The sequence below is a fragment of the Cibotium barometz genome, chromosome 32, assembly GCF_041138505.1.
Source record: "Cibotium barometz isolate CiBa-2024 chromosome 32, ASM4113850v1, whole genome shotgun sequence".
NCBI lineage: Eukaryota > Viridiplantae > Streptophyta > Polypodiopsida > Cyatheales > Cibotiaceae > Cibotium > Cibotium barometz.
Window position 1 is genome coordinate 33,691,536 of NC_141077.1, and position 15,207 is coordinate 33,706,742.

Genomic DNA, 15,207 nt, shown 5'->3' on the forward strand with positions numbered 1-15,207 from the left:
GTTTTGCACTGCCCTTTGGTTTTGTCTAAAGGCTAAAGGCTGGTTTACATAGTTCATATTGAGGCTCGTTGCTTTGCTTGTCGCTATAGCTCTCGAGCAACCGAAGCCAAGTATAAAGCCCAGGATGCTTCCAAAGCATCTGACAAGGACAACACCAAAGACAAGGGCAAGGACAAACTTTCAGAGGAGGGATCTGCCAAAGTAGCATACATGGCAGTCACAGATTCATGCACTTCTTCACAGGATTCACTCCTCGTGATCACATAGATGACTTCACCAAAAGAGGTCAGTGACACACCTGAAGCGGTGGAATGGATTGGTGATAGTGGTGCTTCAGCCCACATGAGCAATCAAGCCCATATCCTGGAGGAAAACTAGACTCTCTCTTCTTCAGTTTGCATTGGCGACAACCCTCACTTCCTGTCACCAGTGTTGGTAATGTTTCTTTGGGTTCCTCTGCCACCTTACATGATATTTTATATGTACCATGGATTTTCAAAAATCTGTTTTCAGTATACAAAGCTTCTCAGAAGGGACTTGGGGTGTACTTTGATGATGATGAGGTCATTGAAGTGATCGACAGGAAGTGTAACTCGCTCGGGAAGTGTGGGAGTAGGTGTGCATTGCTTGACCATGAGCACAATTAAACATTTTGGCATTTAATCACAGCCATTAAACAATCCACAATACGAAAATAAAAGTTGCACATATAACACCACATAGAGGCGGGAATGGGCTGACCCCCCCTTGGAGTATTTCATTATCCAAGGAGAAATATAACATGTACCAGCTTTGAGGGCCTTACTCTCCCCATGGGAGATGCCGGATTATCCATATACAACCATAAACCTGTCTTTCATCCAATATGGGTCCTTCCATAAGCGCACAAACATGTATAACAGCCCACATGTGGCTCATCCATGAGCACGTAAACCAGTATAACAGCCTGTATGTTGCATCCATGAGCGCCAACACCTGTAAAACAGCATGTATATTGCATAAAACCAGCAAGCTTTAGGGCTGTTTTGCTGAAAAACAGCCATCCGGGGTGTGCAAGATGGTGTAAAGTAGTGAAAATCATCTTCCCCAAGCTGGATGTGGCTATGGTGGGCTTAGAAATGAAGAGAAATGGTGAAAAATCAGAGTTTTTAGTCTCCAAAAAACTTGCTTGAAGCTCAAACTCGCCCGAGAGAGAACTCTCTTATTCAAATAAGCAAGAAAATGCTACAATGCCATGTGTAGAGCTGAATTGACAAGTGTGAGAACACTTGTCTCACTTTTATTCTCTTATTTGCCACATGTCCCAAATCCAAAGAGTCCAAAAATTCCACAATCTTCAGCTGTAAAAGTATCCCAGATGATAGCTAATTTCACAATGGCGCTTCGGCAATACTCAATCTTTGTTGAATTCCAGTGTTGAATTCCAGAGGTAATGTTGTGAACGGAATTTCCATCGGAGATTGCCAAAAATAGCAACTTTCCTTGAAATTTAGTAGATGATCTCTTTGTGTTCCACCACATAAGAAATAAATGTTAACACCATGTAGAAACCTGTTTCATTGCTCTAGCTCTCCTAAAATCTCAAGTGATTGCCATACATACTTTCCACTTGACACTTGAGCTCCAAAGCCCATTTCTGTGTCCAAGAAACCATCTAGAGTGCCTGGACCATGCTATGACACTTGGTCCTCTATATTGGATAATCCCCCATTCCCGAAGCTTTCTTTTGAGCATCCAAAGCCCATCCACACACATGAATTCTAGAGATGCCTAAATTGGTGACAGGGAGACTCTCTTGGTTGTTGCCAATGGAGTCCATGATGGGGGTCTCTACAAGATCACCAACTTTACTTCCCAGCTCACTCGTACTCACTCGCACTGACTCCCATATTCATCTTTTTTTCTCCCCATTGATGGCTTTGGTTTCTAAGGCAGATACTTCTCTATGGCATTCACGCGTTGGTCGTGTACCCATTGTTGCCTTACAGAAATTCCATTCTCAGCAAGTTGTCAGCAGACTACCTCAACTTTGGTCTCTTTCACACATTTGCTCATCTTGCTTGATGGGCAAGCATCATCGAGATGCATTTCTAGAGGAGGCTACTCATCGAGCAACCCGAAGACTAGAGCTTATACATGCAGATCTTGTTGGACCTATGGAGGTTGAGTCTCTTGGAGGGGCTCGATATTTTCTTCTTCTTGTGGATGATTTCACTCGCAAAGTCTGGATATGTTTTCTGGCTCACAAGTCAGATGCTTTGCCAATTTTAGGACTTGGATTGTGATGGTGGAAAATCAGTTGGGGGGGTACAATTTCATTTCTTGGGACTGATAATGGTGGCGAGTTTGTACCGTTTGATGACTTCCTTGCGTCGAAGGGCATTCACCGGCAAAAAATAGTTTCTTACACTTCTCAGTAGAATGGAGTTGTGGAACGGAAGAACCACGCCGTAAAAGAGATGGCTCGTGTCTTGTTGCATCATGCAGGTCTCCCTCTTGCTTTCTGGGGTGAAGCTGAGGATACCTTAGTTTATCTCATTAACTGCTGTCTCACAAAAGCAATTGAGGGGATGACTATGGAGGAGGCTTTTACAGGACACAAGCCTTTTGTTTCTCACCTACGTGTTTTCGATTGTGTTGCTTATGTGCATGTCCCAGATTAGAAGAGGACCACACTTGCACCGAAGTCAAAGAGGATGATTTTCATAGGCTACAGTTTGATATCCAAATGGTACTGCTTTTGGGATCCAGAGGTTGATGACATCATCTTTTCTCGTGATGCTTGGTTTGATGAGAGCTTGTGTGGCATCGACTCCTCTCCACTTGATGCATCTCCAGATTTTCTGGATGATCCATTCCAGGCAGATGTTAGTGATCTTATACCTTTTCCACGTCCAGCTCCTCCTCCTGCTCCTATTGCATCGACTCCTCTCCACTTGATGCATCTCCAGATTTTCTGGATGATCCATTCCCGGCAGATGTTAGTGATCTTATACCTTTTCCACGTCCAGCTCCTCCTCCTGCTCCTATTGCAACTCCGGTGCCAGTTGCTACTTTACAGCCACTAGTTCGTTGCACTGGCTTTTGCAGCTCCCAGTCCCTCTACGAGTCCTGCTTTGACTTTGGGATTATCCCCATCAGTGCTTACTTCATCACCAATCCCAACAGCATTGGATGAGTCCTCTACTGTAGTTGGATCTTCTTCTTCACGCTTTGAGAGGAAGACTGGCCTACCTCGGTGGGTTGAGCAACTCTTTAGAGATTTTGGTGTCATTGATGCACAGCTCCATAACCAGATCTCTACCACCATCCCTGGACCTCGCTGTTCATCTTGGGCTTCCACATCTCATCACACAGTGAATTATGCTCTCATGAGTTCTCTCTAAGAGATCGATGAGCCTGAGAGTCGAGAGGAGGCTCTTTCAGAGCCGCAGTGGCGGCAAGTCATGGAAGCAGAGATGTCCTCTATTGAGAGGAATCACACTTGGTCTTTGGTGCCACGGTCTTTACATCGTCGTGTGATTGGTGTGAAATGGATTTTCAAAGTCAAGTTTCATGCAGATGGTACTTCGGACAAGTACAAAGCCGGCCTTGTTGCTCGAGGATATGCTTAGAAGGCATGTGAAGACTTTGATGAGACATTTTCTCCTACAGCCAGGTATACCGCCATCAGGATTGTTTTGGCTCTGGCTACACACTTCAGATGGCCCGTGCTCCAGATGGATGTCAAATCTGCTTTTTTGAATGGTGATTTAGAGGAAGAAGTTTATGTTGAGTAGCCTCCTGGTATCAGAAGATTGATGCCTTCTTGTTATCTCTTGGCTTTGAGAGGTCATATGCAGACATCAATCTCTATTTGCTTATTTCTGATGGGGGTATTTGTGTCATCGTTTTGTATGTTGATGACCTCATCCTTTCTGGCTCAGATACTGAGTTGGTCAAAATTTCATATGGTATACTAAATTCGCATACGATATCAAACTGTACCGTATCGTATGACCGTATGCCAACAACTATGCACCACGTGTTATTGAGGAAATGTTTTTGTTTTTGTTTTTTTTTTTTGATGATGAAGAGTACCTTGTCACCATGTGTTGTTGAAGGCGTGCCGCGAAAAGGCTGGAGGCGCTCAAGACTGGACTCACGTTGGGTCGCCGTTGGAGTGTAGGTCGGGGCTGCCAGGGGATGTAGGATGGGGATGGTGGCTCAGTCGGTGGTGGTGGAGCAATCCGTAGTAGCGCCACCCAATTGGGCGGGTGGAGAAGGGGCAGTGTCGGAGGGTTGCACAGTAGTGCTGCTTAGTTGAGCGGGCGGAGGTGGCAGGTTCCGGCAACGGTTGAGCGTGACAGCTTTCGGCTGTGGGGCGGCTGAGCGCGGTAGCTTTCGGCTCGGGGGCGGCAGAGCTCACAGAGAGAGAAAACCACATAGTTTCTTTAAAGTTGAAAACGTAAGAAAAAAATGATAGCAAAAGAATTCAAGCATGCAGAGCATGGCTATGTTGATGATGGTGGTAGCAAAGACCTATGCTCTGATACCATGTTGGCATCCACAAGATCACACACGGAGCTATGGAGGATGAAATATCATCATCATAGTGGAGTATGTTGATGATGGTGGTAGCGAAGACCTATGCTCTGATACCATGTTGGCATCCACAAGATCACACACGGAGCTATGGAGGATGAAATATCATGAGAGAGAGAGAGAGAGAGAGAGAGAGAGAGAGAGAGAGAGGAAATGATATATTAACGTCTCTAAGAGGCCATAATGGCCCATGAGACCAAAATTGAGAGTACACCTGAAGTTGGTGTCTCATCAAAGAGAACAACTAAATGAAATTGAAAAGTACAATAAACTGACTATCTTACAGTTATAAGACACATTAGAGTTCAAGTATGAGAGAGAGATTGCACAACTTGAATGGTACTCATTGTGAGAATGAAGGACCCAAGTACATGCTTTTACAGGCACCTAGGCCTTATCTTTGACCCTTAGATGGAGGTGGACCGTGGTTCACACCAAAGATAGAAAAGACCTTTCACACCACTAAGACTCAGATAATTCCAACAACACCTATTGCGGGACACCCAGGCATACAGAGAACCTTGGCCTTAGTTGGCTGGCATTTATATTGGCTGCAAGAGTCCCCTATGGTCGTGTTGTCATACTTGTACATTTTATTCTCACTCCACATTTTCCTCTTGATGACTGGAGGAACATCATTGTACCACTTCTTTGTCTCATAGGCCAATTTTGGCCTTTTGCAGACGTTAATATATCTTTCTTTCTTTCTTTCTTTCTCTCTCCATTGCTATATTTTTTCTGCACTTGCTCTTGTGTTCTCAGATTTTGTCATCATCTCCGCTGCATATTCTGACATGGTATCAGAGCTCTAGGCTCTTGATAGATCTTGGGAATTGTGTGAGCAAGAGGGGAAATGTTGTGTTACTGATTGGTGGACCGTTTTGGACTGTTTGGGAAGAGGAGAAGCAAGAGGAATGCGAGCTGATTTGTTGGACAACCACTTGCAGGTTTAAGTTCTTCTTTGTTCCCACCCACCCACCCTTTTCAGTTACATCCCCGCAATGGCAGATCTGCTTGAGATGGTTGAGAGACATGTGAAGATCCCGACACTCCCCACGTTTCCTGTGGACCGTCAGTTGGACGGGAATAACTACGGCATCTGGAAGGTAATGATGGAATCTGTTCTGGAGTCTTAGGACCTTGCTGATTTCATTGTTGTTGGGGTTCCACGGCCGGACGTAGAGGAAGGGGAGCTACCCTCGATACGGAAGGAACGCGAAGCACATGCACAGTTGTGGGATCGTGTCAATGCCAGGGTCCGTTCATTCATCTTCCTCAACTGCACACTGCAGGTAATCAATCATATAAAGCATATGACGCTATGGCAGCATTTGGCTTCTCTTTATAACAGGGTATCGCCCATGAAGAGGATTTCCTTGGAAGTACAGATGCGGGTTATGAACCCTGCAAAGTCATCGACGATGCGGGAGGACATTAACAAGCTGCAGGCTCTTCAGCAAGAAGTTCTTTAGGCTGGGAAGGAGATATCATTGGAGGATATGGCCATAACGTTGTTGTCGCATTTTCCCTCTCAGTACTCAGCATTCTACTTGTCTTTGATTACCAGTGGCAGACTCAGCATCATCACATGGGAGGAGCTTGTGCCCATGGTCTTGGACCAGGAGGAAAGATTCACGAACCCTCCACAGGGCGGAGGTTCGGAGGCCTTAACTGGCCAACGGTTGAAAGGCCACAACAAGGGCAAAGGGAAGGCTTCATCGAAGAAGTCTTCTGAGAAGAAGTCCGACCCAGACCGCGAGAAACTGAAGGCAGAAAGGACTTGTAATGATTGTGGCGAGAAAGGCCACTATTGGAGGTAGTGTCCCAAGCAGAACACCGAGAAGGGTGAAGAATCCTCAGCAGCAACCGTAAAGACTCCAGCATTTGTGCACTTGGAGGTGATGGGCACCGATGTTTCATTTTCTTCGGGCAGGGAGGAGGTTGGAGGACTCGCCGCCGCTACGGATACTCGGGAGTGGATTCTAGATAGTGGTGCTTCCAGGCACATGACTCATTCCCGTTCAGATTTACACGATCTCTGCAGGTATTCTGGTCACATTCTTACCGGGGATACATCCACTATCCCAGTTCACAGTGAGGGCAGGTTGGAGATAGTTCCCGATGGCAGCGGGGGGAAGCATTCATCCCAGGTGTTGTATGTTCCGTCACTTGGATTTCATCTGTTGTCAGTGCATTGGATTTGCAAGACTGGCGTACTGGTGGAGTTTGATGAGCATTTTGTTGCTCTCCGGGACAAAGCAACAGGCTAGGTAGTTTGGGAAGGCGGAGTGGAGAATGGAGTTTACAAACTTTCAGCACTCTCTCCCCCAGGTCCTCAGTTTTGTGATGAGTGGTAGTTTGGTAATGGCCACTTAAGTGTGGATACGCTGCAGGTGCGGGCTTTCCGGGACCAGATGGTGGATAGCTTACCAGTTGATGGCAGCAGTTGGCAGGAACTTTCCAATACAGATGTTGGTAGTTCTTGTGTTCGTTAGTCAGAGGAAACTTTACAGGTAACTTATGCTCTGATGTCTCGTAGTATTCGGGACAAAGAAACTCCTGTAGATGAGGAAGTTCTTTCCACGGGGACCTCTTGGAAGGCCAGGCAGGTGACAGTTGATTACTTGCAGAAGGAGGTGGATGTTGCACATTCTCCAGGCTTTGTGGTTCCGGATTCAGAGGGGGTTGCTTACAGGTTTCCGAAGGCCTTGACCGGTCTTCAGCAGGTTTCGAGGACTTGGCATCCCACCGTAATAGTTGTTGATCCTTGTGAGCAGTATGGTGCCTCTCTGACTTGGAAGCATAATGGTTCATTGATTTGGTTGATGTATACCAGATTGGACGGGAGCTTCCTGATGAGGCTATTGAGCTCATGTTTGCAGATGACTCTTTGGGAGGCAGGATTGCGTATCTTGTGGTTTTTGCAGCATGTGAAGGATCTTGGACTCTTTTACACAGGAGGGGGATTGATGGGTGGAGTCTGACTCCAAGGTTGGAGTGGCTTAGATTGGGGAGGAGATCCAGACACGAGGAGATCTACTTCAGGTTACAATTTTACCCTCGGCTCAGGAGTAGTTTTATGGAGCAGTAAGAGGCAGCTATCTATTGCCTTGTTGTCGACAGAGGCAGAGTACCGCGCTGCTTGTGTTGCTGCTTGCGAGGTGGTGAGGTTGCGGAGGTTACTTGGCAGGATTGGGTTTCCACTGGTGGAATCCTTGTTCATCCAGAGGCACTTTGTTCGTGAAAAGATTGTTGCTGATGACATCTTGCTAGAGTTCTGTTCGACGGAGAGCAGTGCGGTGGACCTCTTCATGAAGTCGCTATCTCAGGCGTTGCTCCGGCAGCACTCCAGCTCCCTGGGGTTGGTTCCACAGCCAGGAGCTGAGAGGGGGTGTTAGAAGTCATCTCATGTCTATACATATACACCAGGGCCTCTGTTGTGGGTGTGCCCCCCCGTATTGGGTGTTTTCTCATTTTTCCCCACTCTCCATATTTTCCCCCCATTTTTCCCTATTTTTCCATGGTATGGGTGGCTGCCCTATGATGGCAGGATGACCCAGTAGCTGGCCGATTGCACCAGTATGCAGGTGTTCATTTCTGGGAGCTGTCCGACTGGATTGCACAGGTCGTGGACCTCTCTTGTGCTGGCCGACTGGATGACACTAGTCGTGAGGCTGTCGGCAGCTTTTGCACTGGCCGATTGGGTACTTGGGGCCATATAAAATGGCCCCATAGCCCCCTTTCATTTTATCATAGTTTCGGGATTTTTCTTGTGTATTTAGAGCAGAGTTACATGCCTCTCTCTCTCTCTCTCTCTCTCTCTCTCTCTCTCTGGACCAGACAGAGGACATTATGGGGACCACTTACTAGAGTTGGGAGCTAGGCATCGTCTCGTTATTTATAACGGGATGCTACAGTGGCCGGGATCAGGAGGGCTGACATGCTTCCCACATGGGGGTCATACACGGACCGGAGGCACGGTGGTAGACTACATTATGGGGTCTTTGGAGGCATCACAGCTTGTCACCTCATTCTCCATTCCACCTCGTCCTATTGGGGCAGATCATACATACTTGGCATTTTCACTAGCCGGATCACCAGTATCACCAGCCCCCCACATACCGACGCCACACACTACCATCTACTTCACACATGACATGGCAGACATATACACTGGCAGAGTAGAGGATGGGCTCCTACTCATGGATCCCCTGGCATCTATGGATACCATTACAGCCCAGCTCGCATCACTCCTACACACGGCTGCATTACAGAGCTTCCCACATCGTGTACACTCAGGAGAGCCTGCGAGACCTGGGACTATGCCCCAGAACAGATGGTATGATGACGAGTGCAGAGCCCTATACTCACGACTCCGCATACAGAGAGCTTTGGGAGCCATCACAGAGGAGTCGAGGAGAGAGATGAGGAGACTTACTCGCCGCAAAAGGAGGGCCTTCGCAGAGATGCAGGAGCTAGAGATCTTTCATTTCTTCATGAGTAGAGATAGCCCTGTCTCATGGCGGCACTTTAGAGAGCCCCGGACCCCGACACCTATTGCAGACCCACAGACATGGCACACATATGCAGAGGGTCTATACCATGCCCCACAGCAGCCACCTATACCTCAGCCACAGGAGCCTCGACCTACCACAGCTAGCTTCTTTACCCACTCGATGGTACAGGAAGCTATCCGCCGCCTACAGCATGGACGGGCCGCCGACCATATGGGCCTGCAGGGTGAGCATCTCATATATGCAGTAGATTCTTTAGCTCCTTTTCTTGCACACCTGTTTAACAGGGCACTAGCAGAGGGTTTGCCTGCGGAGTGGACGATGCACACCATTGTGCCGATTCACAAAACAGGGGATATGCTCGATCCGAGCAACTACAGGACGGTTATGGTTGGCCACGTGCTGGCCAAACTCTATGGTGCAGTGCTGGAGCAGGAGCTTAGCTTATATGCTGAGCGAGCAGGTTTACGCTCATCAGGGCAGGCAGGCTTCAGGAGAGCTTTCTCTACCACTGACCATGTATTCACTTTGAGATGTATGATTGATCAGGCCAGAGTGAGGAAGAGAAAGCTCTATTGCTGCTTTGTGGATTTCCGCAAGGCATTTGACACAGTACCACGAGAGAGGCTCTTTCAGCGCCTGCAGTCTCTTGGCATACCAGCAGATATGACATGGGGCATCTATGCATTATATGAGCAGGTTTTTGGGCGAGTCAGATGTCCAGGAGGTATGTCCGAGACTATTGCTAGCACCATTGGTGTGAAGCAAGGATGCCCACTTTCCCCCACGCTATTTGGGTTATACATTGATGAGGTGGCTGACTTCATTACACGGGGAGGCGGAGATGGAGTTGATTTAGCAGGTACCTCAGTACATATTATGCTCTATGCTGATGATATTGTATTAGTGTCTGAGTCCCCAGGTGGTCTACAGCAGCATCTACATGCACTCCATGATTTCTGCACACAGAGGGGTCTTACTGTGAACCTTGGGAAAACCAAGGTCATGGTCTTTCATACATCGAGACAGGGCAGGAGTCAGCTGACATCACTCTCGCCGGATGCCAGGTGGAGGTGGTGACATCATACGTGTACCTAGGGGTTACCTTCTCTGCAGCAGCCACACGCTTTACCATGGGTTCAGCAGCCAGAGCTAGATTGACACGGGGATATGCAGCATTGGCTATGCTAGAGAGACAGTGCCACCAGGCGCATTTTCAGGAGCCCCGGACGAAGGGGTGGCTATTTGACACATTAGTCACACCGGCATTGATGTATGGAGCAGCAGTATGGGCGCCAGGCCTTGCTACCCATTGGTGGACACAGATAGAGAGACCACAGGCCCTCATGATGGCACGCATGATACGCAGCAAACCGTCAGTACCTCATGACATTATCCGAGCAGAGTTTGCTACGCCTCCTATGATGGTAGAGGCCATATTTCAGACTATATGCCTGCTAGACAGATTCAGAGAGATGCCACAGGACAGATTATCATACAGAGCTTTTCAGGCATCTAGACAGTTGGCTGAGGCAGGAGACAGAGGATCATGGTATGCACAGGTCACACATTGGTTCTCACAGCATGGCCTAGACATGGATCATCTACCACCATTCCAGTATGACAGGGATGCACCACATATCCGTCTCTCTCATAGTGAGAGGAACAGAGTATTGAGACAGGATCTATGGCAGCTCTATACACGAGAGACATGGATATCGCCTACACAGCCTCTTCCACCGAAGATGCTATACTACAGAGATCACTTCATGAGTATCACTGATGATGGATTTATAGAGAGGCCTAGATACATGGAGGGCTTTTTACCACACGGCTCCCGAGTGGCTATTGGTCAGCTCAGAGTTTCATCACACCGATTGGAGATTGAGACTGGCAGAGCAGCACGGATCCCCCGAGAGGAGAGGGTATGCAGATTGTGCAGAGAGGAGGTGGAGAGTGAGGAGCATTATGTATGCAGATGCAGAGCATATACAGCCATCAGAGAGAGATATCCCATTTTATTCAGAGAGCCACATTCCCTACGCCAGATCTTTGAGACATCAGACCAGCGCATACTGGGGAGATACATTCTAGACATACAGCGCCACAGAGAGACATTATTATTACAGGCTCAGACAGCTCCAGAGGGGGGGCGACAGACACAGATTACTACATTTTTTCAGAGATCCATACCCCTCCCAGCCCCTACACGGCAGGGAATTACTCTCCAGAGAGCAGAGACACTTAGAGCCCGCAGGAGACAGAGGACACCTGGCTTTCGGACACCCCGCCTATACCAGAGAGAGATGACAGAGATCAGAGCTCAGTTTCACAGAGAGGGTGCGGAGCGACTGGCTCGCTTCAGAGCACACCCAGGCATGTTCTTCAGGGAGCTGTGGACACCCCCTTCACTGATGTATACCATTTTATACCCCCAGTATGGTACAGGATGGAGCTAGCTAGGTTGCATATCATGATTGTATACTCCATGCATATAGCTTTGCATTCTCCTAGTAATAGAGCTCCATCCCCTGCACACCCAGATTCAGCTTTTTTATTCAGTACTTTTTCATTTTGTTGGGATGACAGAGGATACCCCATACAGGTACTCCGATTTGTCTCATAGGCCGAGTTCGGTCTTTTGGAAGACGTTAATAAAATCTTTCTTTCTTTCTTTCTTTCTCTCCATTGCTGTATTTTTTTGCACTTGCTCTTGTGTTCTCAGATTTTGTCATCATCTCCGCTGCATATTCTGACAAAAGAGCCATGAGTTGGCTTAACTCTTTATGGAGTAGTTGGATAAACTCTATGGGTCGCTTGAGAAGATTGTAGTGGACTTACCTTGGACTAGTAGGGGTCACGATTCAACCTAGGTCGTTGTAGAAGATTGATTAATGAAGATGGCCAGGTTTATCCTTGCAAAGTCAACGTTAAAGAGCCATGAGTTAGCTCAACTCTTTATGGAGCAGTTGTATAAAGTCTATGGGTCACTTGATGGATTTTGTAGTGGGCTTACCTTGGACTAGTAGGGGTCATGATTCAACCTAGGTCATTGTAGAAGATCGACTGGCAAAGATGGCCAAGTTTATCCCTACGAAGTCAATGTTCAAGAGCCATGAGTTGGCTCAACTCTTTATGGAGCAGTTGTATAAACTCTATGGGTCGCTTGATAAGAGTGTTAGTGATTGGGATCCTAAATTCGCCGCACAATTATGGCAATCATTGTTTTCTAAGTTGGAAACAGGCTTGATCGTGTCATCTTCGGATCACTCCGACTCGAATGGTTAGGTGGAGAGGACTTACAAGAGTATGTCTCTAAGAGATAGTCTAAGTGGGAACAATATCTCCCACATATTTAGTTTGCTTATGACAATAATAAGCATGCAGCTACTGGTTTCAGCCCATTTATGCTTATGTACAGTAATCAGCCGAAGTCACCGATAGCCGTAGGACTAAGAGGAGTCAAGTTGCAATAGGCAGTGGAATGCTTGCAAGATATGCTGAAAGTTGTAAGGGAGAGCGCAAAGATCGCCCATGATTGCACTCAGTATCACGCTAACAGACGGATTGTGAGGGTCTTACACGAGGGCATGTGGGTGTAGTGTAAAGTCCGAAAGGAGACTAAGATGATGAGGATTGGTAAGCATTACAAGTTGTCTTCTTGGTGTTGTGGTCCTTATCAGTTCACAAAGAAGATTAAGTGATGTAGCTTATCGATTGGCACTACCTCCTGGAACCAAGATTCACCCTGTGTTTCACGGCAGTCGTTTGAAAGAACATTTGGGTGAAGGTGATGAGATTGTGCCAGTGGAGAAGATCTTTAACCTCGAGGACATGACTAGGTATATTCCAATGGAACCCGAGTTGGATCTAGATCAATGTACTAGATGGTATAAGCACTGATGGTGTCCTAGATGAAGGTGTAGAGTTCAAGGAGAGTAACACAAGACATGGAAGAAGTTCCCAGGAGGTTGGTTGGTGGTGTTCCAAAAGACCCAAGGGGAATGGCAACCTTGTGAGTGTCACTTGGGGCATACCAAAAAAGGCTTTCAGGAAAACGGTTCCAAGGGATGATGATCATGCAAATGATCATGCAAGGAGACTCAATACTCAGGAAAAGAAGACCAGAGAAAGTGTTTAGGGACAGGGCATGAAGGGCTAGGGGACAATTGGAACAGATGCACAGATCTACACACGACTTTGGAGGGGTATGGCAAGGTTTTCAGTAGGAAGGTTGCCAGGCTTGGAAGGATGATAGTGGGAATCCATGAGGAGGCAAAGGGATGATAACAGTCATTTATGGTCAGAAGTTGGAAGCCCGTCATCAAGTTTAGCAGGAGGGGATGCCATGTGCATGCCACATGGACATGCTAATCCAAAATTCCAGTCAATATTTAGGACATTGTTAGGGCTTGTTTAGGCTCAGTAGAAGACTTAGGAGTCAGAAGGCAGTTGGCAGGTAAAGACTCAATTGGCTGGGTATCCAGACTCACACGTGTGGAATATGCCTGCATTAAATGCTGATTTATGGCGGACAGAACTAGCCGACAGCAGTATGGATGGCCGACTGGCAAATTTGGGGCCTATGTAAGCCAAGGCACATTATTGTGTTGATGATCTCATTCCTTTTGGGATAGATCATAGACTAGGACAGATGTAGGACTTTTCATAGTCAAGGCAACCTTTTTGGGGTGTGCCTATGGTCACCAACTTTGTATATACATACAGATTTTTGGTATTATTAATATACTATAGATTTAGGTGAAAACTCTGCGTTTTTCTCTCTCTTCTCTCCATTGCTACTACATGGTTGCATCTATGTGTTCCAAGGAAAGGTGTTTAGGGCTGAAAGAAGACAGAACTTCCGTGCATGTAACAGTCAGTTTGGGAGAGGCCTTAGGGAGAGAGGTCCTCAGACTAGGACTCAAGGCTTGTGATATTACTTCGTGCATACACTGGAGGGGTGTGTCTTGGTGGTATGGGACGCCAAGGCTTTGCACGTGGAGCCATGTCTCTGATGCTTCTAACCTCCACGCTCGGGGGTGAGTTTGATTGGTTCTATGGTTGGGCGGTGACCTAGATGCTGCTTTTATGTTTCCTCAGATTTACTCCACCGCAGGTGTCTGCTAGATGAGGGCCTTATACCCTGGCTGACGTATAGGTGTTGGTTGCGCATCCAGCAGGACATGCAAGGTTGCCCTTTCATCCTTGACAGGCAGCTTGGATGGGTCCTGGATAGATGTTCCATATGATGAAAACTACAAGTCCAAAGGCCTATGCCAAAAGTTACCTTGTATGATGTGATAAAATTCATTGATGCGCTTGCAACCACCTGTTGCAAAATAGATCCAGAAGCCCACTTTCTATACAAGTCATTAGAAACACTTGTAGGAATTTATGTTTGTGCCTCCATCATCTTTGTTTTGTGCCTCCATCATCTTAGATTGGCTACACAAAGGGCATTGTTTTTGTTTTTGGGAAGGACCATGACCATGGCTTGTGAGTCTTGGAGTGGCAGGCTGGGTAGGCTGAAAGGGGCAGCCAAATCAAGGGCACCCAAGTGGACATTAATGCTTAAGTTTAATTAAGTGCGCTTTGGCTAACCAACAAACCCACGACTATGCATGAGTAGTCAAAGCCCATGCCAACCGCCATAGCCCCGAACTGAATGATCAGGGGCTCTAGCCTCTCTAATTAGGCCCTTGCTTCCCTCATTCAGCAATCAATTAGGGAACAGGCTTCTATTCTAGCAATTGAGCAGCTAAGTCTCAGGCTTTTGCCCTGGCATCAGCCTTTATGGTAGCATGGGTCTTAACCCATTTGGTGTAGTAGTTCATTAGCACAATGATAAATTGCGCTTGCATTCCTCGAGCTGTTGGACTAATCATTCCAACAAAGTCAATGCCCCATCTCTAAACAAATGGTTATAGAGACACTACAAGGTGCAAGGGTAATGTGCGTTGGAAGTTGGAGCCAAATGAGAGGAGCCATTTGTGCTTCTATGTGCTATGGTGAGGCTTTTCATCCACAAGTGTTTCAATTACATGGACTTCCAAAGAGGATTGTCTTGGATAGGGATCCAAAGTTTACGAGTGTTTTGGAAGTCCAA

General features: G+C 47.0%; 1 protein-coding gene across 2 annotated transcripts in view; it reads left to right on the forward strand.

The window, feature by feature from the left end:
* The window catches only part of LOC147620111 (tetratricopeptide repeat domain-containing protein PYG7, chloroplastic-like), a 108,918-nt gene that overhangs the window by 34,461 nt on the left and 59,250 nt on the right, over window positions 1-15,207 (forward strand). The gene's annotated exons all lie outside the window — the stretch shown is intronic.